The sequence below is a fragment of the Ursus arctos genome, unplaced genomic scaffold (assembly GCF_023065955.2).
Source record: "Ursus arctos isolate Adak ecotype North America unplaced genomic scaffold, UrsArc2.0 scaffold_18, whole genome shotgun sequence".
NCBI classification, from domain to species: domain Eukaryota; kingdom Metazoa; phylum Chordata; class Mammalia; order Carnivora; family Ursidae; genus Ursus; species Ursus arctos.
In genome coordinates, this window is record NW_026622852.1 from 50,667,780 (window position 1) to 50,695,198 (window position 27,419).

Below are 27,419 nucleotides of genomic sequence, written 5' to 3' on the forward strand. Positions count from 1 at the left end.
TAAACAAGGCTAGATTTGGTTAAGAAGCTGCAGCTGCAGTTGCACCTGCTCTCATCCCAGACTTATTCCCACAGCAAGGCTAGCCTCTTCTGCATGCCTGCTGAAGCAAATCAAATATTTCTCTCAAATGATGGAGAGTCACCTCGCATGCAGTTCTGATACGGTGTTCTTTCTGCTCAGCAAAGGAGGCAAACTCCAGAATCTCTGGTCATAAAAATGTGATGGTTAGCAAAAGCAGGTGCTGAGTAAGCTTGGTACACTTCCAAATGAAGTCTTGCCATCTAGAATTGTGAAGTGAGGATGCCAGACTGAAGAACATCTGGATTTGCTCCTCTGGCTTTGAGCTTTCTCTAAGAGAGGCCAGGAAAAAGTATGCTGTTGCCAGTATGTGTATGTGTAATTGCATACTCAAATACTGTACTTCGGATAAGAGTCCAAGACTTGGCAAATGGATGGAATGCAGCACATGGGTTTTCCTGAACAGAGAACCATGCAAGGGAAGGGCTTCCTTGCAAAACATAAACTAGGCAAGGTGTGAATTGCCCCTCTGTGTCATATTTTGGAAGAATCTACCCAGGAGAATAAATTCTTGGGAGTTAGACGAGGAGGAATGCTCAGAAGTACATGAGAGGCAAAAGAGCACCATTACCTCAGAAAGCACTAAGTTTATCAAACAATAACTCTTTATTTCCCCACCCTCAAAGAGATAAATATATGTGATTATAACTCAGTACATACAGAAAAAAAATATTGAGCTGCGGACTCTGGCGGACAGACGGTGTTGATACTAAACAGTGTGAGCTTTGGCAGCTGCACTATGTACTCTTTCAAATTCTTACATCATTACTCTGGTAAGGGCCCTGTACCAAGTTGGCATGGGTTCTAATGCGGTTTGGAGAGAGAATTTCTTGCCTTTTTAAAAAAGATGACCTACAAATAGCCTTTTTTCATACAACAAGAAAATGAAAATATTTCTCTTTACTCCAGATTTTGTTTTAAAGGACAAAGTCATGTTGCTAAGTTATTAAGAAAGTGTTAGAAATAATTCTGAGATTTTAAAGACCATACAACACAAGCTCTAAAAAGACTTCTAAAACAGTAAATGAATGTCTCTTAAAATAGTGATGATCTATTTGTGGTAATAAAGAGTCAGCTACAAAGAATGATAATTACCTTCATATTTATACTGACACTGGCAGCTTAGGTACTCTTTAGAGGCCAAGAATGGGGGGCCCTCTTTACTTCATCCATGAAAACTCAGATTCTCTGGGTCCTCAAATGCAAAATGAAATAGTAACATCACCCTACAAGACTGTTCTCACAATATCAAGTACATGACAAATCTTCAATAAGTATTAGGTAGGCTTTTGAAAGACAGAACCTTTAAAACTGGTGTTTAGTTAGAACTACCATATACTTAAAAGAGCTAAGTGGTCTGGCTTTTCTCCAGTCAGATTCAAGAACGGAAAAAAAATTATATATAAACTGGTTTCAAGATCAAGATTGGGTTTGTCCTCTTTAAACAAGTGATATCAGAAAAACAAGACTTTATTCTCTATACTTCTCCAGTAACCTCCAAGATAAAGACAAAAATTCCAAACGTGTAAAATGACAGGTTAAAGGAAAAAAAGAAGAAAAAAAAAAAACCTTAGCTCTCATAAATGAGGTATAATTTGACATGCTTAGAGTGGCAGGCTTTTTTTTTTTTTTTTCATTTTTATCATGAAATATTTCAAATTTTCATAAAAACAGTAATAATAGTAAAATGAAACATCACTCATAAACAATCATGATCAAGATTTTGCCCCATTTGCTTCAGATATGATGATAGCTAATGATAATTTACATATGGTAAGGTAAACAAATCTTAAGTTTAAGTTTGATGAATTTTTACATATGTATACATAACACATAACCATCACCCAGAACAAATTAGGGAATATTTATAGCAGCTCACAAGATTCCCTCATGTGACCCTTCTCCCCCCAAAGTGTCTATTACTCTGAACTCAGCATTATTTTGTTAGGTTTTCCTTTTACCACTAATAATCATATAATAGCCTTTACTTTTCTGTTTTCCTAGATTGCCAGTGTCTATTTTGATTATACACCCCATTAAAAAGTTCATATAATAGTCTTAATATCAATAGTAATAGTAAAAGCAGGCAAACCACCTAAAAACCATAGTAAAAAAAGTCCACATATTGAGAATGCACATAAGCCCCCCCCCCAACATCCTAAAAGGAGCAAAAGGCTGAGAATAGTAGCATAGAAGAGACCAAAGGGAAAAGTGGAATTTACTTTGATTTAAATAAACCCTAAAAAAATGCACCAGTTTTTTTTTAAATAAGAAAGATAGCAATCAGTACACATGTCTAAACCATATTTAAGATGATATTCAACAAAAATGTAAATCCTTAATATGGTAATTTTTACTGCCTGTCAGTGTCTGAATAAATCCCACTCCAAGTACATTTTCTTTAGAGTTTACAACCATTTTAAGGCCATGCTCCCATGCCTAGAAGCTGACAGTCTTCCTAAATGAGCCAGATTCCTACACAATCTTAGCCCCAGTACACATACACAAATTTGAAAAGTACCCTAATCAGCAGCTTTTTCATGGAGTAAAGTGCCTTCAGTAACTGTAGAATTTAGTATTTGAATCAAACAACACAACCTAGTTGATCTGATATATTCAACAATATGTACTACTGTTCAATTAATATGTTCATGTGACCGGACAACATACGACTGTAAATTATTTTCGTACATGGAAAACAGTGGAGTGGAACAGAATATCTTGGTATAGTGACAAATGCAATAACCATTACCTTATCAGAAGGGTTATTGGGAGCATTAATTAAGATAACACAAAGAAAGGGTGTTACTTTTCTCACCTCCTCAGCAGTTCTTATCCCCTTAGACTTAGATGGACTAAGCTGTGATTTGACAGAAATGCCTTCTCATCTCCATATCCTGGAGCAACGTAAACAAAGATTCTACTTCTAACAGTCAAAACTTTCGCAAATTCATTTGTGAACCAAATATCTCTAAAAGAGTTAAGAAGTGAACTTTGGGATAAGTTCCTTTCATGAGTTTGCTTTCACGTAACCTAGTTAAGACACCATTGAGGAAACAAAATTTTGAGAAGGTGGTAAGAAAGCCCCAAAGGCAAGAGCTCCAGTCCTAAGAACTTCCTAGAAACAAAAGATATGCTGAGGGCATATCAGGAAGCAAAGGTACCCAAACTGCACGTGGCTTACCAAGAAATGACCACCACTCTCCCTCCTATACCTCAAGTTTCCACTCAAGACGCTAGCTAAGCATTTATGGTTAGTCCCTTTTACACATGTTACTCTTCAAATAATATTTTTATAGAGACTATACAAAAATAGAGCAATTATTGTAACTGGCTGCTTCTGATCACTGCTTATTTTGAAGACAGAAATAATCACCTGCCAGTTACTGATTTTACTGTGATGGACATCTTATAGAGGATGCTTTGATCTCCAAATTGATTTATAAGCTGCAAACTGACTATCTCCTAATGTTAAAAAGAGGAGTGTGCTAGACTTTTACAACTTTCTTCCATGTGCTTTGATCTAAAAAATAACTATATCAACTCAAGTCAGCTCCCCCCCCCATTCTCTTATTGTAGAGCCATTTCTAAGTAGTCAAAGAGGGTACAACTTAACATTAATAATATGAACAAAAATGTTCACATTTTTCATTGATTTTTCTAACTTAGGAGTTGAAAATAAGACATTTGACACACACCCCCAAAGTAGATACAAAAATGCAATTTCTAGAATAGATAGATTACAGGATTATTTTTCACATCTCAAAAGGAAATACTGCATTTATTTAAAATCTATATATTTAAATGACTTCATTTATATACTATTTAGATAATGAATAAAGCAAGGGACATGCATTTACAGTTTAATACAAACATTTATCAAGTGCCTGATATACTGTGTATCTAAACAAAATGGGTCTGAGTTTATATTAGAGTAGAAAAGATAAGCCTTGCACACAATTCTAAAATAAGGTACACCATGAGACGTGCTATAGAACCAAGTAGGAAAGAAGAGATGTTGGGGAGAAATCTGGGAAGGCGTTAAGAAGAATCTGGCATTGGGAAAACAATTAATTCTTTTTTTTTTTTTTTAAGATTTTATTTGTTTATTTGACAGAGAGACAGTGAAAGAAGGAACACAAGCAGGGGGAGTTTGAGAGGGAGAAGCAGGCTTCCCACTGAGCAGGGAGCCCCCATGCAGGGCTCGATCCCAGAACCCTGGGATCATGATCTGAGCTGAAGGCAGGAGCTTATTGACTGAGCCACTCAGGCACCCCAAGGGAAAGTAATTAATTCTACCAATCCAACCCATATTGTTTTCACCCCTCTGCACACTTAAGCATTTACTGAAAAGTCTGGCACCAGACAGCCCAAGGTTCTGTGACCTTGACCAAATCTGTCTCCTATTAGAGTCTTCATTTCTCATACACAAAGTGAGTATAATATCAAATACCTGGCAGGACTGTTGAGAAAATTAAATGTGAATAATTCCTATATTTATGTAAATAAGTTTATATACACTATCTACACATATAAATACATATCTGTATACAAATATACCTGTATATTTTATCTACTTATATGTACCTAAATATACTTAAGTATATGTAAATATATACTTACATATACGATTTATACATATAATGAATATATATATATTTATATATATGTATGTGTGTTTATATATATATACATATCACAATGCCTGACACTGAAAGGATGCTCAAGAGGAGGTAGTTTATTACAAACATCTACTAAATGCTGAATCCTATGCCAGGCTAACAGTGCCTCTGCATCTGGACGCTGTGTGGTATGTTGTTTAACTGCTTTTACATTCCCAAGATCATAAAAGAGCAAATGCCATGTGATTTACTTCTTATCCCCCCAACAAGGAGAAAAAACATACATAGTAACAATATTGTGCAAAATCACTAACAGAGGAATCAGTAAGACTCAGAAAATACATGATATATACAACGAGAACATAAAAAATTGAGTTCATAAGGCACAGAAGAAAAAAGTTGCTAAATACAATATTTAAGCAATCTGCATTGACTGATCAACCTTCACTGAGGTTTCACTATGGGCAAGCTAAGCCCCAAGGGGATGCCAAAACAATACCCCAGGGGTTGTCTTTCCTATAACCCACTGCAACCCTATGAGTCAACTCTGAAGGGATTAGGGAAGCTTCAACCATTTGCCTAGAGTATTATTTTTATTAGAGAGGGAGAGGGAGACAGACATGGTGGCGGGGGAGGGGGGTGGTGGAGAAAGGGGGAGAGGGAGAGAGAGAATCTTAAGCAGGCTCCATGCCCAGCACACAGACCAATTCGGAGCTGGATCTCACAACCCTGAGATCATGTCCTGAGCTGAAATCAAGAGTCAGACACTTAACCGACTGAGCCACCTAGGCGCCTCTGTCTAGAATTTCTTAACATTTGGACTCCATATTAGTGGTTCTCAGAGTGTGATCTACAGATGTCTTCAAAACATTTTCAAAACTATTATTGTACTAATTATAAGACATGATTTACCTTTTTCACTATGTTGACATTTACAATGATGGTGCAAAGCCAACGTTGGGTTAAACTGCTGGCTTTAGCACTCATCAAAGCAGTGCCACCAAAATGTATTGACAGTCATTGTATTTACCACCACCACACACTACAGAGAAAAAAACCAAAAAGCCATTTTAACTTAAGAATGTCCTTAACGGGGACGCCTGGGTGGCACAGTCGTTAAGCGTCTGCCTTCGGCTCGGGGTATGATCCCGAAGTCCTGGGATCGAGCCCCACGTCAGGCTCCTCCACTGGGAGCCTGCTTCTTCCTCTCCCCCTCCCCCTGCTTGTGTTCCCTCTCTCGCTGGCTGTCCCTCTCTGTCAAATAAATAAATAAAATCTTAAAAAAAAAAAAAAAAAAAAAAAAGAATGTCCTTAACAAAGCAGTAAGGCTTACTGATTTTAAATCTCAATGCCTGACTATGCAACTTTTTAATATTTTGTGGGACAAAATGGAAAACACACTTAAAGCACTTCTCTACACAGTCTCAAGGAAATATGCTTTAAGCTACTGTTTGAGTTGTAAGGTAAACTAGCGAATTTTTTCATGGACCACCATTTTACTTGAAAGAACAACAGAAAATTATGGTTATTCAGACTTGGATGTTTGACAGTTAATATCTTGAAAATGAACAAAGTGAGCATGTCATTTCAAGGAAAACAACTGGCAGTATTTGTTGCCAGTGATAAAATTTAAGCCTTTAAATAAAAATTAGAGTTTTAGAAAATTTGTATCTGCTACTGTGGCCTCACAGCTTCCCAGGAGGTGTTTCCCAGGAGATTAGTAGTGATATTAAGAAAACTGATTTACTGGATTTCATATGATGAAATATGTCCATATTTAGAAAATCTATATAACTTGTTAAACCAGTATTTTCCAAATGACCAAAGCATGCTGTTACAAAATCATTCATGGATAAAAGACCCATGCAAACTGTAAGGGGATTTTTAATAAAATAGAGAATGAAAAGTTCATTGATATGGTTTCAGATTCCACAGTACAACTAACCTTTAAGAAACTACCAACTATTGAGATCTGATACACTATGGAAGAAGAAAGTACAGAATTATCCAAGCTATTAAAATTCTTTTATCACATACATCTGTATATAGAGGCCAGATTTTTTTCATGTATTTCAGCCAAAACATATTGATACAGACAGAATGCAGATGCAGATATATGCAAACATAATAATTCAGTTGTCTTTTTTTTTTTTAAGATTTTATTTATTTGACAGAGAGAGAGGGAGAGCACACAAGCAAGGGGGAGTGGCAAGCAGAGGGAGAGTGAGAAAGCAGGCTCCCAGCTGAGCTGGGAGCCCGATGTGGGGCTTGATCCCAGGACCCTTCATCCCAGGACCCTGGGATCATGACCCGAGCCGAAGGCAGACACTTAACCAACTGAGCCACCCAGGTGCCCTGAAAATTCAGTTGTCTATAACAAAGCCAGACATTAAAGAGACCTACAAAAATACAAAATTATGTCATTCTTCTCACTAAGATTTATTTTGTTGTTGGTGGTGGTTTTTTGGGGGAGGGAAACTATAGATATTTTTATAGTCATTTTTACTTTAAAATGTTACTTATGTTGCTATGTAATAGGTTTATCATTTTTATTTTAAATGAATTAATAAATATTTTAAAATGTATCAACTTTAATTTTTTTTTAAGATTTTATTTATTTATTTGAGAGAGAGAGAATGAGTGGTAGGGAGGGACAGAGGGAGAGAGAGAGAAGCAGACTCTCCACTGAGCAGGGAGCCCGACGTGGGGCTCCATCCCAGGACCTGGAGATCATGATCTGAGCCAAAGGCAGACACTTACCAACTAAGCCATCCAGGTGCCCCTCAACTTCTAATACAGTGAAAGGTGATAGGTATAACCCACATAAACAAAGAGAAACTCAATAATTTTTATGAACGTCAATTTTTTTGTGTGGCAAGAGATCTCAGAGATCTGGATTTTGTTTTAGTTGGTATAATTTTTTTGTGAAAAAATATTGAAATTGAAGTAACATATAGCACAGTCAAGACTTGAATCTGGATCTCTTGATTTCAATTTTACATTCATTTTACACCACGATTCCTGTATTCACTAAGACAATGGTTTAGAAAACCCTCACTGCATTCTTCCCAGTAGGCAGGAAGTGTGACCAAATAATTACAATATTAATAACTGAAATTTGAATGTTATGTATCACGTATTTTTATACTCCTGCTTTCACTTAGCTCTCACAACAACCCAGTGGTATAGGTACAATTAATTACTTACCACCATTTTGCAGATGAGAAACAGAGGCTAAACCACTTGTCAAAAATCACACAGCTACTACACGGCAAAGCTGGGATTTGAAAATAACACTTCTTTTTGTTTGTTTGTTTGTTTGTTTAAAGATTTTATTTATTTATTTGACAGAGATAGAGACAGCCAGCGAGAGAGGGAACACAGGCAGGGGGAGTGGGAGAGGAAGAAGCAGACTCATAGCAGAGGAGCCTGATGTGGGGCTCAATTCCATAACGCTGGGATCACGCCCTGAGCCGAAGGCAGACGCTTAACCGTTGTGCCACCCAGGCGCCCCTGAAAATAACACTTCTAACAAAGAGATATTGTCAGCAAAAAAGCTTCCTCATAACTGCCAATCAAAATATTTGTGTGGTCATCAGCAATGGCATTTATGGAAATAAAGGACCTGAGACTCTGGCTCAGTACACTGTCAGATATAGACAGAACAAAACACTAGCCTGGAGTATGGCCACACAAATTTAGATCTACACAGAGAATGGCAAGAAAACAAGCAAATAGGGAAATGTGCTAGATATAACCATGCTGCCTCTCTTCCTTACCCATCCAGCATCTCTACCATCACCCATTAAAAAGAAGTGACAGGAGTCAAGGGTGAAGTATTTGTCACTGACATACAGCTGGGGAGTGAAAACTCTTGGCAGGTGTTCTCTAAGCTATAACTCCTCTTCTATGCAAACAAACCCCCAAGCTGAGTCCTCCTGGCTTTATCACACTGAGCCTTGACAAGAGCCATCATTAGTGTCCAAACTCCACTTTTTCCAGGCTGATGACATGTGTCAGGCCTTGATTCCTGGTGCCATTCCCGCCTGCCAACTCAGGAAAGGCTTCTGTAATGCCTTTGGCTTTTTTGAAATACCTCAAGTCACAAGACAGCAGCTGACACCAACTCCCTCCCAGAGGATGGGCACTTGGCCAGGAGCCCAAGCTGAAGTGGATTTGGAGGTTCTTGATTTTTACTGAAATCATTTCTACCTTCTCACTGGCAATTAAAATAAATTCCTCCCCTGAGCGCAGCCAGAGGTTCTGCAAGCCTCTTCCATCCAGTGGTAGTCACCTTTGATTAGAGAGAAGTGTTAAAGTGTAGCAGCAGCTGATAAATGTCAGAGCCTGAAGGGCCTTCACACCTTTTGATCACTTACAGCTATTCCTCATTTCATATCATGGGCAGTTTTTATGCCAACACCGCTCAGCATCGCTTACTTAGTCAAATACTTCAGGCCAGGACGCTAAATTCAAGTCAATGGTCCATTTGCACTAGTTCTGGGTGTATCCCTAAGGCGAAGATGTTTGACCTGCCAGGGAGATAGATTTGAAGTATTTTTCAGATTGCCAACAGGACATTAGGAAACTTCTGCAAAAAGCATGCTTTTTCACGATGGAGAGGCAGTGTCACATAAGTAAACAGACATGTGTGTGCGCACACACACACACGCACACAGTCAAGGATTTTAATTCTGACCCACTATATGACTTTGGGTCTTCATTTCCCCTCTAAATCCATTTCCTCGGGGTTCTGGGGTGGCACAGTTGGTTAAGCATCTGCCTTCGGCTCAGGTCATGATTCCCAGGGTCCTGGGACTGAGCCCAACATTGGGCTCTCTGCTCAGGTGGGAGCCTGCTTCTCACATCTCCCTCTGCCTGCCGCTCCCCCTGCTTGTGCTCTCGCTCTCTCTGTCAAATAAATAAATAAAACCTTTTTAAAACAAATCTATTTCCTCACCTGTTAATGAGAAGTCTTAGCCTAAACCAGAGATTCCCAAATGTCCATGAAATGGCAATATCAGAATCCCCTGGGGGATTTTGAAAACTATAAAACCCATTCCTAGAGTATCTGATTTACTAGGTTGAGGGCAATGCCTAGGAATTATCTGCAATCCACTTTTCCCATCATCACACTTTTAATTCCGATGCAAAGTCATATTTGGAAATCACTACTAAATGACCTCCAAGACTCCTGATAGCTTTGAAAGTTCTAAAACTATAGATTGGAATTTATTTTCTATTCATCCCAGGATTTTCCCCCTATCCTTGATTAGCATTCCTATGCAAGCATCAGGATTGTCCAATTTCAGGTAAGCAATGGAGAAATAAGTCTAAAACCAGTATGCCACATATTAATAGCTTACCAACCTATACACTACTATTTCATTTATGAAAGTATGAGGCAGACCTACACATAGCTTTTTAGAAAATATACACTGAAAAATAAAACCTTTAAGACATCATATTTTGCAAAGATTCAACTATTTGCTGGAAATAGCCAAGAAAATCAACATTTAAAAAGCATTTTACCTAGGGGCACCTGGGTGGCTCAGTTGGTTAAGTGTCCGACTCTTGATATCAGCTCAGGTCTTGATCTCTGGGTCGTGAGTTCAAGCCTAGAGTCGGGCTCCACGCTGGGTGTGGAGCCTACATACATAATACAAAAATAATAAAAAGCATTTTCCCTAAATGTTCTAAATAGTAAGTTAGTTATAAGACAAATATGTCTAATTACCTATAACTTTTAACATCTTAACATTATAATCTATCTGAAACAATAAACTTTATAAAAACAGACATCAAGTTTTTAAAGCCTATAAAGTGTCATATGATTAAATTTAACCCAAACTAAAATAGGTCAGAGAAAGAAATACATATATTATTGGTAGATCAGCGTTTCATCATTGTAAAAAAGGAAAGATTAAGTCCTTCCTTGATCACTGTTCTTCTTTATTTCATTAACTGGTTATTGCAAAACACATGCCTCTTGGCTCTCAAGGACTTTTAAAATCTCTGCCAACACTTTTCACACACTGCAATAAAACCCAAGATTCTTTCCACCTCATTCCTAATGCTCATGAATATTAACTACTGCATGATTTTGATTCCTATTTCTTTTATGACTTTATAGTCCCAACTCACTTAATGTACTCATTCATTCAGGTCAGCTGAACAACAGTCCTTGGTACAGAGTTACTTAAAAGAGTTGTTCACTGATTACAGATATCCTGTGAATTAATTTACCATGGAAAAATGAAGTCCTGCTTCCTGTGGGTTTACAAAATAATCTGAAATAGTAATATCTTAAACATATTACGTCATTGTAACTAGGGGATGGAAACTTCAGATGGTCCTTAGAATATTTTGATAGGTTTTGAAAAGAAATGTCCCATTTGAAAAGAAATACTGTCTTTTGGCACTAGGCCAATGTGCTATTTCAGTGAGTTGGCCTGCCCACCTCCTCTTGTCTTCCCAACTCATAAAATACCTGAAATAACCTGATATAAAGTTGCCATGTCAAAAAGTAAAATGTTCCAAACTATAGAGTTTAAATTTCTCTTTCTACCTTTCGATTGTCTGGTAAAACCTCAAGCAAGCTAAATATAAGAATGTCCAATAATTCCATATACAACTGCAATCTTTAGCATACTCTTCCCAAATACTCAAGTAAACATTCTGAATCCAGCACTCTTTGTAAGCACTGCCTTGAAACAACACATTGTCTCAGTCTAACTTAAGGCCAGAATTAGTAGTCATAGTCCTGGGATCCAAACCAAATTGTTGCTGGGGAAGTGGGGAGAGGAGAGGAACTGTCGCAAAGTAAGTTAAATTCATTCAAATATTTGTGTAACTTCTCATCTGGCAACTTCTTTTAGAAATTCTAATTGTACTAAGTGCAAATTTACTAATTAATGGTTGGTTTCTGCAATTGGGTACAGAAATTGATGAAGCCTAGTAACTACTTTTCCAGGGATCGTCCCTGCCAGTTATCACTGTCTGGTTGTATCGCACAGGTTATAGCATAGGGAACAATGTGACTAGATGATGATGACAGGTTGCAAAAGTAGCAACACTTCACCAGTGACAAGGCTAGATGGTGAAATCTTGGTCTACAGCTCTGTTCAGAATTTCCTAACCTGAAGTTTATAGGGAGGCTATGGATGGGTCCTTAGATTCCAAAACTGAAACTGCTTTCAAAATTTTGTGTTTATGTGCATATATTTAGGGAGAGAACCTATAGCCTTCTGGAAAGTTTTTAATTATATTATCTAATTTAATCCTCACAAGCAATATGAGGGAAGTACTTCTATACTATTATTCTTATTTTAACAGATTGAGGAATTTGAAGCTCAAGGGAGCTAAAAACTTTTCCTAAGGCCACAAAGAATGTGGTAGAGAATTAATTTCAAAAATGTCTTTGAAACATGCATATACATATACACATATGCAATGCAATAGCGATTCAGAAGTTATTTTAACTATAAAATAAAGGTTTTACATTAGTGTAAATGGACTAAAACCAGATTATGGATAAAATATGCAATTTAATTTGGTAATATGTAAATACATTGTAAATGATATTTTGAAACAACATATAGAAATACATATAAATTTTAACGTGTCATGTGCTGTTTTACACACCATATATTACCTCATTTAGTTCTCACAATAGTTTTTTTTTTAAGATTTTATTTATTTAATTGTCAGAGAGAGAGAGCACAAGCAGGGGGAGCAGCAGGCAGAGGGAGAAGCAGGCTCCCCACTGAGCAAGGAGCCCAGTGTGGGACTCGATCCCAGGACCCTGGGACCATAACCTGAGCCAAAGGCAGACGCTTAACAGACCGAGCCACACAGGCATCCCTCACAATAGTTCTATGAGGTAGACACTATCATTATCTCCATTTTATAGATAAGGAAACAGAGAAGTTAAGTAATTTGCCCAAGGCCACATAGCCAGTAAGTTGCAAAGTCAAAATTCTGGCTCCAAATCTGTACTCTTTACTATGCTATAATATTACTTCTCCAAACACTTATATATGAAAAATTTAAACTATGGTCACTCTAAAGGAAAAAAAGAGAAAAGCCAAATAAGAATCCAATTTGGAAAAGTCTACCATGATAAGGTATTTCATTTATTCTATTTTAGCACATATGGACCAAGAGCAATGAGAAAAGAGAAATCTAGAAATTATATTTGCATGCTACTTTCACATGCATGACCTCATTTGATTTTCACAGCTGTGTGCACAAGGCAAGTGCTAGCTGTCCCACATCTTAAAGATGAGTTAACTGATGCTGAGAGGTTAATCCCACCACTCATTACCTGAACTTTCCTGCCTCTAGGACTTCCTGTGTAGAGTCTTCCCTTTATTGGAGTATCTTTCCTTCTCTGTCTAGTAAAAATTCAACTATACATTTGAGTCCCAGATCAGATGTGACCCTCAGATATCTCCTTCCTGGCACTTTTGGGCAGAATTAACCCTTTTCTCTAGTCTCCCTTAACATGATTTGTACCATTTCACCAGCATAGCAATCATTCTCTTTGTCATCAGCTATGTCTTTGTCTGGTTCCCTGGGCAGACACGGGGCTCCACGATGGCAAGGACTGTACGTAAGAGAAAGGATCCTAGGATTTCACTGCCGAATTAGCAAAAGGATAAAGCAGAACACCAGCAGTCTGAGTAAGAGAAACATGGATTCATGCTGACATGCTGTTGTCATCTTTATAACTTAAGAATTTGTCCTCTTAGTAGCATTACCCCCAAACACTTCTAGAGGTGCTCCCTGTATAATGCTTGGGATGTATCTGGACACACAGCCACCTGAGATAATGACTCCTCTTCTCTTCTATGCTACTAATCCCTCAAATATATTGTTTTATTGAATTTATGATTCTTGTTTCTTTCAAGTATATCAAGAGGCCTCATGAGGACTATGAAAACAATTACATCTCCAATGTGGGTTTCAGTATTTCGTAGTACCTCTGGAAAAGGAAAAGAGGTAAGTAAAACAGTAAAGGATGGCATGATGAATTTTGACAAGCTCAAAACCAATCTAAATCAAGAATGAAATAGACCAACTTATTAAATTTGTAGTTTCTATAACTCTTGGCTAATTTAACCCTTAATGTTTTTAACCCTTAGACTTCATCCTTGCATTAAATACATAAACCCTTTAGCAAACTCATTTAAAATACCCAATGTGTACTTCAAACTTGCCTGATGACAAAAACTTAAAGGACTTAAAGCAAATTAAAGGAGTGAGGACGATGGTGGCCTTCCCTTCCGTGAAAAGTAATTATCTCCAATGCAGTGGAAAATACCCCTATGTCATTCTAGAAACTTACCTTTCACTCTGCTCTAGCTTTTCAAATCTATGAAAAGCATTCTTCTTAGAATGCCATGAATTTAACCAACAGTATTTTGTAAACATCTAATGGCTTGGAGCAGCAGAAGTCAGTATTTTTTTAAAGTCTGAACATCTGTCCAAATGGTATAAGACATTCACATCTCTTCATACTATCAGACCAAGGGGAAGACTATTTAAAGTAAACACATTAAAGAGTTTTTAAACTACTACACAGTAACAGTTGCTTGATTTTTTGTTGTCGTTTGTATACAATTCACTGTCATAACACTGAGAATTCAACAAAGCTGGCTAACTGCAGTGTTTTGACAGAGGGTAAAATAATTAAATTGACGTAGAATGTAAACAGTTTACATTCAAACCAAATTCTCAGTGGTTGATTTTTTTTTTTAATGGGTACCATTTGGCTGCTTTAAAAATGAATTTGAGAAGAGTCAACCTTTAATATTTAAACCTAAAGCAAATGACAATAACTATCCCTGATTAAAGATTAACCTTAAATCAGCCAGCAGTTCTATAAGCCTTTCTTCTACTGAGCGCTCCTCAATCCCTCCCATAATAAAACCCTACATTCTGAAACCCCCGAACCCTACCCATATAATTAATTCATTTTCCAGATTTTTAATCAAGGACATTCAGTAGCCAGTAAGAAATAACCAGTATGTCCATAATGCACCAATACTCTTTATACCAAAGCAAAGACACCTAACATTTTAGTTACTGTGACCTTACAGAGAAGAAATACAGGCTTTCTACTAGGTGATAGGGTTTTTTTGTTTTTGTTTTTTCAGTATGGAAAATAACTTATAGACTACCACTGAACTTCTGTGGCAGCTTAGTGAACCAGGATCTCAGCTAGAGAGATCGCCAATTTTGAAGGTCAATTTTTTTCATCTTCCTCTATGAAAAATTTCACCTACAGACCCACCTACTATTTATACAGGCAAACAAGAAGAAAATGTTTACTAGTTTGACATAGCTCTCACTGAAGATGCTACTTCCAGATATATAACAGTAAGTTCTGTGGTGGACAAGGAAAGAGGTGATGTGATCAGTGAGCTGTGCATTCATAAAGCCCAGTATTCAAGTTCTGGCTTAGAACAGTGACTCCTGGCTATGTAACTTTGTGCAGATCACTTCATCTCTCTAAGATTCAGTTTTTTCATGAGTTACAAGTGGGTTATTTTGAGTTTAAAGAGATAAAAATATACAAATCCCAGCACATAACAGAGTCCACAATATATGTTGATTTCTTTTACCCATGCCCTTTAATAATTAACCTACTACAAAATGAGGCACTTGACATTTTCCAGAATTAAAAAAATAGTACCATTCAAAGCCATTTTCTCAGCCATCCATTGGAGTCTGCTTGTATAAATAACTGCAGTCTCACAAATTCATTAAGTTCATTAGCTCTGTGCTGTACACAAACTGATTTCATAATCTAAATACTCTCAACTTGAAAACTGGAAAAGAACACGAGAACCTCTATCAGCAGTGGTTTCACTGCTCATTGGCTCCTGGAACATGGGTACAGGCTGAAGAAGGGCTGCCAGGGCCAGAACCCAGCCTTCAGAGGACTCCAAAGAACATTCAACGCTGTCGGTGAGTTTGGGATTTGAAAAAACCACCGACCGTTGACTGTACCTTGGGGTCCTTACAAACAACACTACATTTCCTGAAGCAAAAGAGCAGGCTGTATCTCTTCACATGTCACATAAGATCACCAGAACCAGTCCTGCTGCCTGTCCCCCAAAGATGGTCCAGTGAATTTTTTAAGAGCTCCCCCTATTTCTATTGCCCATTGTTCCCTGCTTTGTGTTGTGTTTTTGACAAACAAGTGTTTTATTTCAACAAGATAAGGAGAACTCCACTATAATACCTAATGTACTTAAAATGTCTCCTAGAAATATGTCACTCTGGTGAGAAACAGGATACAGCAAGGAGAGACATTAAAAATAAGTATTTCGGGGACGCCTGGGTGGCACAGCAGTTAAGCCTCTGCCTTCGGCTCAGGGCGTGATCCCGGCGTTATGGGATCGAGCCCCACATCAGGCTCCTCCACTATGAGCCTGCTTCTTCCTCTCCCATTCCCCCTGCTTGTGTTCCCTCTCTTGCTAGCTGTCTCTATCTCTGTCAAATAAATAAATAAAATCTTTAAAAAAAATAAGTATTTCGGTTTTGAGCGAAATCCAATTAAGTATTTTACACCCATTTCTCCCACATCCCCTCAAAACTTTAATTAAGGACGAGAGAAGGGTTTAATAAGCCAAAATAGCATACAACTGTCTAATGTCTGTACAATTCTTATCACATTCTACCTCCAATTACAGTTAATATGGTTAAGTTTTGACAGCCCTGTTAGAATACGAGCTGCTTGAAAGCAGCTATTGCCTCACTATTTCTATCCACGCATATGCTTATTTAAATGTTTGTTAAATGCAAGTAAAAAGTCAGGTCTGGAGGCAGAGCTCTGGGAGGAATCTCCCTAACTAGCTATGTGACCACATGCAACTTTCTGAGTTTCCAAGTTTTCTCATGTATAAAACAGGAGATAATAAGAACACTTACTTCATGGAGTTTTGAGATTCAATCAGATAATACATAAAGTGCTTTGTATCATTTCAAGTACACAGTAAACACTTAATATATGTAAACTACAATTATTATTTAACCCAAAACATAATCTGTGGTAATTTACCTTGAAAAGCACTCATATTTCTCAGTCCAAAACAGAGAGGAAGGGCTAGGACCCTCAACTCTTGTTTCTATCTACGAGGTACGCAAGCACTGCCTTGTGGTCACAGAGCTACCTGTTAGCTTCTCCGTGAGCTCCTTCCATTCTCTGAACCATAGTTCCTCATTTTAAAGAATCTCCCAATTGTAATATCAGCATGACCTATAATTATGTGGGCCCTCAATCACTGGTTACTAAGAGAGATACCAGACCCAGACCTCAAAGAACGAGTGTGGAAAAGAAGAGCCAGGAACTCAGGAGGGCCAAGGCAACTCTACCAAATGGAGACATTTGATGATGGCTGCACTCAACATTCATTGCTGTCGGTGGGTTTGAGTCTGAATCAACTCACTGATCAATGAATGCAAACTGCGGACCAAACAACCTAAGGGAAGCAAAAGCAGAGTCACCTGAGTGCATCAGCTACCGTGCTGTGGGGGAGCTGCTGCTGTCTCCAATATACCAGCTAAAGCCTCTCTTGGTCTCTTTGGTTCTAATATGAAATAAGTATTCTAAATTTCTAGTGCTTTACTTTTTCTTATTTTTAAAAAATGTTCTAGAATTAAAGAAATGATATTTTATAGGAAGAACAAACTATTTACCTTGATATCACACCACGTTAAAAAACCAATGCTTTCATAATTTAAATAAAAAAAACCATATACTCATTTAAAATTCAAGTATTAAAATATATAAAGTAAAAAATATCCCTTTCTTCATCATCTTCCATTTCCCCAATGGAAATCACCTATAAATATAATAAATAATAAGTTTAATAACTTGTTATAATCAATAAACTTATTTATTATATTATCTAGTATTATTAAAATAATAAATATCATAAACTATACACTTATTTTATATCCTTAGAGACCTTTATCCATGCACATACAAATGGATACATATCTATAATTTTGTGGGGCTTTTGAGAGGTGGCTTAAACAAAAATGAGCTCACTTTATATTTACTGCTGTATAATCTGCTTTTTCACTCACTTATACCAGCCAGCTATTATAGACAGCCTCCTGCAACAATCTTGCTATATTGTACTGGTTCTTTTACTATATAGTATGCCTCAGTATGAAGGCCCTGGCTATTGCTATTCAAACGTACTTAATCTCTTTTGACCAAAACTATGAGGATCATTCACTCTGACCTTTGCAAGCCATGTCCCTCAAACAAGAAAAGAACTTAAGTGAAATGGGAAATGCACATCATTTTTCTAAACAAAATGTAAAATATAGTACCAATTCTCTGACTTCCATAACATAAAATGAGATGAGCCACTAAATCTTTCATAATAATCACAGGAAAACAAACCTTGGTCACCAATAACTTAATCATACACTTAAGTCTGAGATAGAGAAAAAGAGATTCTCATAGCAAAAGTCAAATCAAATAAAGCAGTAGGAAAAGAGTCTTATCAAGGTAGCTTCCAAAACCAGGGATAGGAAGGAAGTAGAAGTGCAGGTATAATGACACAAGAACTAAAAAGAGAAATCAAAGCCAAGAGAAAAATGCAAAAAAATGACAAGAATTCAAGAAAAATAGAGGGTTCAGGCCAGTGTTCCCCAGTCTGGTTGTATATCAGAATCATCTGGACTAGTTGCTTCGAAAAATGCAGATTCCTGAGTTCTACCCTAGACCAGATGTAGGGTCCTAGAATCTCTATTTTATTATACCAAGCATTCTAGGCATTATTTTTCAACCACGAATTACTTCCAAATTTTCTGAAAACATTAGAAAAGAATGCCCAACACGTTTTTTTGAAAAATGTACACCTGAACAAGCGTGCCACTTATTTATTTACACAGAGAATCTATTAATATTCTTTAAATATGCCAATAAAAAAATTACCCATTTCAGCCACCAAAATCCTATGCAGTTTCTCTTGGATATAACTAAATGCTACATGGGTGCTTGGGTGGCTCAGCTGGTTGAGCATCTGCCTTCTGCTCGGGTCATGATCCCAGGATCCTGAGATTCACCCCCCACCCTTGCTGGGCTCCCTGCTCAGCGGGGAGCCTGCTTCTCCCTCTCCCTCTGCCGGCCGCTGCCCCTGATTGTGCTCTCTCTCTGTCAAAAAAATAAATAAAACATTTAAAAAATAACAAAACTAAATGCTACAGAAAGGGAAACAATTATGTGAGTTTAAGGGTATTTTTGCAGCTAAGATTGTAAATAAATACCCGCAATAGAGAAAATATATGACACTGACAGAGAACATAAGGAGAACAGTTCAGAGACCATGTTAGGGAGTCATGAGGAACATCACTGAAAAGGTAAAAGGACAAATTACAGAAGACCTTGTGAGCCAGGTAAAAATATTTAGAATTAGTGCAACAGGGAGGCACTTCAAGCTCTGAGCTCCAAAAAGAGATAATGAAATCAAGACTTTGAGAAGACTGACGAGGTATATGAAGTGGGAGGAAAGGAAGAGAGATGTGAAAGAGATAAAAAGAGAGAAAGGAGAGAGCGAGAGAGAGAGAGAGAAATCTGTTGCACAAATGAGCTGAACTAAAACTGAGGCAGCAGGAGTGGAAATTTCAAAAGTATATCTCCAAAAGACATTTTTGCTTTTGTTTTTGGTAGTTTTCTGTTTTTCAAAATAGATTTCTAGTTTAGTACTATGTGGTTACTGAAAAAGTCATACCAAAGAGAGAAATTTAAAGTCCACTAGTTGGCCCCCTCCCATTATTCTGTTCCGTGTATAATATGCTCCCAGATAGATATATCAGAAATGTTGAAAATACATGTATTTGTATTTAGAGGAAAATAGCGCAAATTATACATATTGTTCTGGAATCTTTTTTCACTTTAAATATTGTGGCCATCTTTCCAGGTCAATAGACCAGATGCACCTTCCAAGGAACTGGCTCAAAGAGAAAAGATAGCAAGGAGTCAGGAATGGTGCCTAACTTTCTTGACTAATTAGGAGCCTGGAGTGCACTAAGAAATGAGCAATTTCAAAATGGAGAAAAAGAGAAGTTCATTTTTTGCAAAGAGGATGCACATTTGTGATTTACAAGCATAAAGCTAAGAGTGAATGAGCTAAGTACAAAAAGAAAGATTTTTCTTTTATTGAACACAAATAGTTATTGGACACATACCATGTACCTAGACTGCAACAGAAGCCAGGAGATGTGGAGGTAACCAAGTACATAGTGCAAACAGCAGACCTAATTCTAATGATCAAATAATTTCAAGAGTGAAAAGGTCTACAAAAGGAAAATCAAGGTACTATGGGAGCAAATAATAGAAGGGACCAATCCAGTCTTGAGGGTGAGAAAGGCCTGGGAAGTGACCTCAAGAAAATGACGTTTAAGTGAAGACTTGAAGGATAAATGTAATAACCTGGGTGAGAGAGGTGGGGTGAGTATTCTGGGCAAAGGGACAGAATGGCATGCCTACAGGCCCAAGGCTCATAGTGCTTGCACAAAACTGAAAATGCAGCTGAAACACACAAAAGATGGAGAAGAGGTCTGGTGATAGGCCTGGAGAAAGTAGGAATTTAAAAAGTTACTGACAGTCTTGCAGAGAACAATTTTGGAGTGATAGTCACAGAAGAAAATAGATTTCTGGAAAGGTAGTAGTGAAGAGCTTGAGCTAAATAAGGGTAAAAATTTCAGCTACATGACTTATCAACTATGTAAATCTGTAAAAGTTACTTACTCTTTAAATCTGTTTCATCTGTAAATGAGATATGATTATAGTATTTGCTTCACAAGGCTACTTGTGAAGAATACATGTAAATTATTCCACACAGAGCTTGACACAACAAAATATTAAAATGTGCATACACACCTATGCACAAGCAGACACTGATAGGAAGTAAAAAGCAGACTGGAAGTTCAAACAGACCAGAACCAAAAATGATAACCACTGAAATCTTTAAGTTGTAGAATTAAAGGTGATTTTTATGTTTATTATTTATAACTCATCTATGCCTTCCAAGTGTTTAGAAATAAGCATAAACTATTTCAACAATTAACAAAAATCATTTTTAAGTGTCTTTTTTTTTTTAAAGCAAAGATTTCTTTTAGATGCAAGATCTACCTATGTTTGGCTGAAAAGCAAATGGAAGAATCCACAGTGGAAAAGAAAAGATGGACTATTTTTATCAAGAAAGGGAACGTGTAGAGAGCACAGCTACAAGGATAGTAGAAAGTGACAGGCTCCAGGTCCATGTGGATGTGGTCACTTTGGAGGGCAGACAACATCAGCCTCAGAGAATGAAAATGATGAAGGAAATTCCAGCCTACTTCTGTTCTCTCAGGCTGTATCTCAATAAGATCCAACCGGACCTTGTAATCCTGTATCTTGGCAAGGAGCCTGGCAGGGAGTAGACACTCAGTAAATGTTGGTCAAATGAATTTCCTTATGATTTCTGGCACAGTTATATTTATAACTCAGGAAGTGGTCTGCTCCTTGAACCAAGCATTGGATACCTTCAAACCATCTGTGCCATGAATTATAGTTCCAACCCAGGTATACTTTTAATAACTACCAGATATCAGGTTTGTCCTTGATTTACCACACTTGCTATAGAACTCCTCAACTTCCACTTTAGTCTAACTTCCCCTCCTTTTCTTCAGACTAAATCTACTGAAAACATGCACAATCAGTCAAAATTACACGCCCCTTCTGCTTCTCTTCCCAGTAAACAGTTGAGGCAAAACAAAGAGTATAAAAGAAATGGTTTAGGATATGGAGTCAGAAAACTTGAATTTAAGTCCAACTCTGCCATAGTTGTGTGCTCTTGCACAAGTGAGTCACCCTGTAAACTTTCCTTCCCTGTAAAATGGGAACTAAGGATAACTCTCCTATCTCACAGGATTATTGTGAGGCCTCAGCAAAAAAAAAAACAGTGAAAAGTACAGGACATAGCAATACAGCCCAAAGCATCCCAGTATGTGATGGTACCACTCCATGGGCTCTGTTTCAGTAGACAAGATACCCTCATTCCTCAACCTCTCACCTACTCGTTAGTCTGCAGCACATATTTGCAAGATGTCTGGCTGGGATTGATCTATAACCTGGGGCTGAAAATAAGCATTTTTCTCTATGTAAGTATCATCTGCCTAGACAGTCCATCAGAGCTACACTCCCAACAGTTGAGTCAGTTCTCCCAAACAAGGAGAAAGTTTTTTCCAATGGACTTTAGTGAGGCAGGGCATAGGGTAAGGCTTTGGGAGCAGGGAGGGTCTAGGCCTCCAAGTGAAAAACTAATATGAAACATCACAAATCAACAGGACATCACCTGACAAACTCAAAACCATTTTATCAAAAAAAACAAAAAAACAAAAAAAAAAACCCATAAAACACTGTCTTATCCAAAAGTCTCCAACCAAGCTTAGGTACTTTTTAGTTTTACAGCTTTATTTAGGTTTAATTTATATACCATACAATGAATCCATTGTAAATGTACAATTCAGTGACTTTTACTCACTCATTTATAGAGTTGGGCAACCATCACTGCAATCCAATTTTTGAACATTCCCATCACTCCAAAACTCCCCTTGTGCCTGTTTCCAATCAATCTCCACTCCCACCTTCAGACCCAACCACTGATCTATATTCTGTCTCTATAAATTTGCCTTTTCTAGGTATTTCATATAAATGGAATCATATATGTAGTCTTTTGAGTTTGACTTCTTTCACTTAGCATAATGTTTTTGAAGTTTATTCATGTTGTAGCATGTGTTAGTAGTTCATTCTTTGTTACTGTTGAATAGCATTCCATTATATGGATTATCCACATTTTGTTTATTCCTTTAGCATCCGATGGACATTTGGATTGTTTCCAGATTTTGGCTATTATAAACAATGCTGCTATAAACATTCATATACAAGTCTTTATGTAGACATACATTTATGTTTCTCCTGGGTAGATACCCAGGAGTGAAACTGCTATATCATATGGTAAGTTTCTATTTAACTTTTTTTTTTTTTAGAAACGTATTGGGGGAGGGGCAAAGGGAGAGGAAGAGAGAAACTTAAGCAGGCTCCACACCCAGTGTGGAGCACAATGCAGGGCTCAATCTCACAGCCCTGGGATCATGACCTGAGCCAAAATCAAGAGTCAGATGCTTAACCGACCGAGCCAACCAGGTGCCCCTATGTGCAACTTTTTATTAAATTTTCAAACTGACTTCTAAAGTCACTGTACCATTTCATAGTCTCATGGCAATGCACAAAGTTTCCAGTTCCTATACATCCTCACCAACACAATTTTACGGTCTTTTTGACTACAGCCACTCCAGAGGGTGTACAGTAGAAATTCACTGTGATTTTAATTTGCATTTCCCTAATAACTAACGACGTTGAACACCTTTTTATGTGATAAAATATCTGTGCAAGTCTTTTGTCTCATGTTTTTCATTCTTTCATTTTTATTGTGATGAAATATACATAACACAAAGCCTACCATTTTAAACATTTTTGAGTGTACAATTCAGTGGCATTAAATTCAAAAGGCTGTACGACCACCACCACTATCCATTTCCAGAATATTTTCAGAATTAAAAAAAACCTCTCTACCCATTAAACAGTAATTATCCATTCCACACTTCCCCTAAGCAACCTATTCTTCAACCACTTCCTCTATTTTACTTTCTGTCTCTATGAATTTGCCTATTCTAGTTATCACATGTAAGTAGAATCATAAAATACAATTTTTATTTATTTAAAAAAATAATTTTTTAAAAGATTTTATTTATTTATTTGACAGAGAGAGACAGTGAGACAGGGAACACAAGCAAGGGGAGTGTGAGAGGGAGCCCAATGCGGGGCTCGATCCCAGGACCCTGGGATCATGACCTGAGCCAAAGGTGGACGCTTAACAGCTGAGCCACCCAGGCGCCCCTAAAAAATAATTTTAAAAACTAGCTTGTTTGTCTTCTGAGTTGTAAGAGTTCTTTATATATTTTGGATACTCTTATTAGATAAGCAAATCTTTCTATAGCTTATCTTTTCATTTTTTCAATAATGTCTTTTGAAATGCAGAAGTTTTACATTTTAATGAAGCCATTAACTTTTTCTTTTATAGCTTGTGCCACTTGTGTCATGTCTAGGAAGTTATTGCCTAACCCAAGGTCACAAAGATATTCTTCAAGACATTTGTGGTTTCACATTCAGGTGTATGATCCACTTTGAGTTAATTTTTGCGTCTAGTATTAATTAAGGGACTGAGTTTTGGGGTGGGTTTTTGTTTTATTTTTGCATGCAGATACCCAATTTGCCACTGTTATTTGTTGAAAAAAACTACCCTTTCCCCCCAATGACACTGACCACATATGTAAGGATATATTTCTGAACTCTCAGTTCAGTTCTAGTACCTATCCTTATACCAATAGATCACCCTGTCTTGATTATTATTATAGTAATTTTTTGAAACCATGTAATGAAACTCCTTCCAATGCTGTGCTTTCTCAAAATTGTATTGTCTATTTGCAATTTTAGGTCCTTTGCATTTCCACATAAATTATAGGATTAAATTTCTTCAAAGAAGTCAACTGGGATTTTTTTTTTTAGAGAGATTACATTGAATCCATACATAAAATTGGGGATAATTTTCATTTTAAAAACATTTAAACTTGTAATCCCCAAAGAGAGAATATCTCTCCATTTACTTAGGTCTTTTTAAAATTCTCTCAACAATATTTTATAGTTTTTAGTGTACAAATCTTGTTAATTCTTTTGTTAAATTTATTCCTAAGTATGTTATTCTTTTGATGCCAATCATGAATGGAATTCTTTTCTTACTTTCACTTCTGGATTGTTGCTAGTATACGAAAATTTTTTTATTTTTTGTGTATCTGGTATCCTGTGACCTTGCTTAAACTCAGATCTGTTTTTGTTTTTTGTGAATTACTTAGGTAATTTAGATGCCTCTCCATCCCCACCCCATTGCACCAGGTAGCACACTCCAGTGAAGAAGTGGTAGGAGTAGACTTAAAAGTGGACATTCTTACCTACTTTGTTCCCAGTCTTAGGGGAAGAGAGCTCATATTTCACCATTAAATATGTTAGCTTTAGGATTTTCATAGACGCCCTTTATCAAGGTGCAGAAGTTGCCTACTCTTCCTGGTTTGTTTCAACATTTTATCATGAATGAGTGTTGGATTACATCAAATGCTTCTTCTGTGTCTACTGAGATGATCATGTGGGTTTTTTTAAACCTTTTATTAATATGGTTTATTACAGGACAGCACACTATGGCCTGTGAGCTACCTATTTTTGTAAAGTTTTACTGAAACACAGGCACATCCACTTATTTACATATTGTCTATGGCTGTTTTTGCAGTACAACAGCAGAGCTGAGTAGTTTCAACAGAAACTGTAATAGTCCAAAAGCCTAAAATATTTACCAACTAGCCTTTTAAGAGAACATCTGCTGACCCCTGGTATGTTACATTGGTTTATATATATTAATCCAACCTTGCATGCCCAGGATAACACCCAATTGATCATGATATATAATCCATTTTTCTATGTTGTTAAATTCAGTTTGCTAATATTCTATTAAAGGTTATCATGTCAGTGTTCATAAGGGATATTGGTCTGCAGTTTTCTTATGGTATCTTTGTCTGGCTTTGTTATCAGGGTAATAGCATCCTCATAGAATGAGTTGGGAAGCATTTCTTCCTCCTCTACTTTCTAAAAGAGTTTGTGAAGGATTAGTTTTAGTGCTTTTTTAAATGTGATAGAATTCACCAATGAAGCCACTTGGCCTGGGCTTTTCTTTGCAGTAAAATTTTTAATTACTGATTCGTTTTCTTTAATTGTTATAGACACAGAAAACATTTAACTATTAATTCACCAATGAAGCCAATGGGCCTGGGCTTTTCTTTGCGGTAAGGTTTTTAATTACCAATTCAATTCTTTGTTATAGATTTATTCATATATTCTATTTCCTCTTGAGCTGGTTTTAATAATTTGTGCCTTAGGCATTTGTGTCTAGGAATCTGTCCACTCCATTTAAGTTGTCTAATTTGTTGAGAGAAAGTTGTTCATGATTTTCCCTTACAATCCTCTTAATTTCTCTAGAGTGACCTCCTTGCTAAATTCAATTAGTTCTATTTGTTTCTGGTTTGTTGTAAATACGGAATTATATCATTTATGTAAAAAGTTTTAATTCTTTAAATTTACAAAAATAGCTGTCCCATATGTCATAGTTTGCTGACCTCTGTACCATGCCATGTTAATATATTTTTTTTTAATTCCAAATGATCATCTTGCTTTGGGTTTGGTTTCTTATCTAGTTTCTTTCTTTCTCTTTCATTCATTCATTCATTCATTCATTCATTTTTAAAGACTTATTTATTTGAAGGGGGGGGAGAGGCAGAGGGAGATGGAGAAACTTAAGCAGAATCCACAGATCCCACCACCCCAAGATCACAAACATCTTTTATCTAGTTTCTTAAGGTGGAAGTCTAGATTAATGCTTGAGACCTTTCTTCTTTCCTAATACAGTTATAAACTTAAAACCTATAAATTTTCCTCTAAGCACTGTTTTAGCTGCATTCTGTGAAGTATCATATGTTTTCATTTTCATTTAGTCCAAAATATATTTAAATTTGCCTTAGGATTTCTTCTTTGGGTTATTTATAAGTATGTTAATTTAATTTCAAATATTTAGAGATATCCTAGATTTCTTTCTGTCATGGATCTCTAATTCTGTTGTGGTCATAAACCGTATCTTATAAGATTTCAATCTTTAAAAATAACTGAGACTTATTTTATGACCCAGAATATTCTTAGAGACTGTTCCATGTGCCCTTGAAAAAAACGTATATTCCTCACAGGGTATTCAATAAATATGAGTTGGTTGCCACTAATAAGTCTTCTATACCCTTGCTAATTTTCTAGTTCTTCTATCAATTACTGAGAGTGGGGTATTAAAATCTGTAACTATTGGGGCGCCTGGGTGGCACAGCAGTTAAGCGTCTGCCTTCGGCTCAGGGCGTGGTCCCAGCGTTCTGGGATCAAGCCCCACATCAGGCTCCTCCGCTACGAGCCTGCTTCTTCCTCTCCCACTCCCCCTGCTTGTGTTCCCTCTCGCTGGCTGTCTCTGTCAAATAAATAAATAAAATCTTTAAAAAAAAAAATCTGTAACTATTATTGTTGAGTTTTTTATTTCTCTTAATTCCTGTCAGTTTTTGTTTCATATATTCTGGTGCTGTTGTTAGGTATATTTTCATAATTGTTATATTTTCCTCATCTTGATCCTTTTGTCCTTAGGAAATGTCCCTGTCTCTAGTAATATTTCTTAAAGTATATTTTATCTGTTATTAATATAGTCACTCCAGCTCTCTTATGGTTACTGTATGATCTATTTTTTAGCATCTTTTTACTTTCAACCTATTTGTGTCTTTAAATCTAAAGTATGTCTCTTATTGACAGCTTAGAGTGGCATCTTACCTTTTTATCCAAGTTGACAATCCCTACACCTTTTGAATAGGCAGTAGTCCACTTACCGTTGATATAATTACTGACATGGTTGGATTTATGTATGCCATTTTGCTGTTTTTGTTTCATGTCTTTGTCTTTAACCTCTATTTCTCTATTATTATCTTTTTGTCTGTGAAATATTTCTAGTATATATACCATTT

At 36.8% G+C, this 27,419-nt stretch overlaps 1 protein-coding gene and 1 long non-coding RNA gene across 4 annotated transcripts in view; one reads left to right on the forward strand and one right to left on the reverse strand.

The window, feature by feature from the left end:
• Nucleotides 1-27,419, reverse strand: part of NR6A1 (nuclear receptor subfamily 6 group A member 1) — a 227,950-nt gene that overhangs the window by 140,984 nt on the left and 59,547 nt on the right. The gene's annotated exons all lie outside the window — the stretch shown is intronic.
• LOC130544053 (uncharacterized) overlaps nt 1-27,419 on the forward strand; it is a 68,216-nt gene that overhangs the window by 19,583 nt on the left and 21,214 nt on the right. The window contains exon 2 of one of the 2 annotated variants that reach the window (XR_008959981.1): nt 13,613-13,703. This is a non-coding gene — a long non-coding RNA (uncharacterized LOC130544053). Of the gene's footprint in view, nt 1-13,612; nt 16,237-27,419 lie in introns of those variants that run through there. The other variant, XR_008959982.1, reaches the window with a different exon arrangement.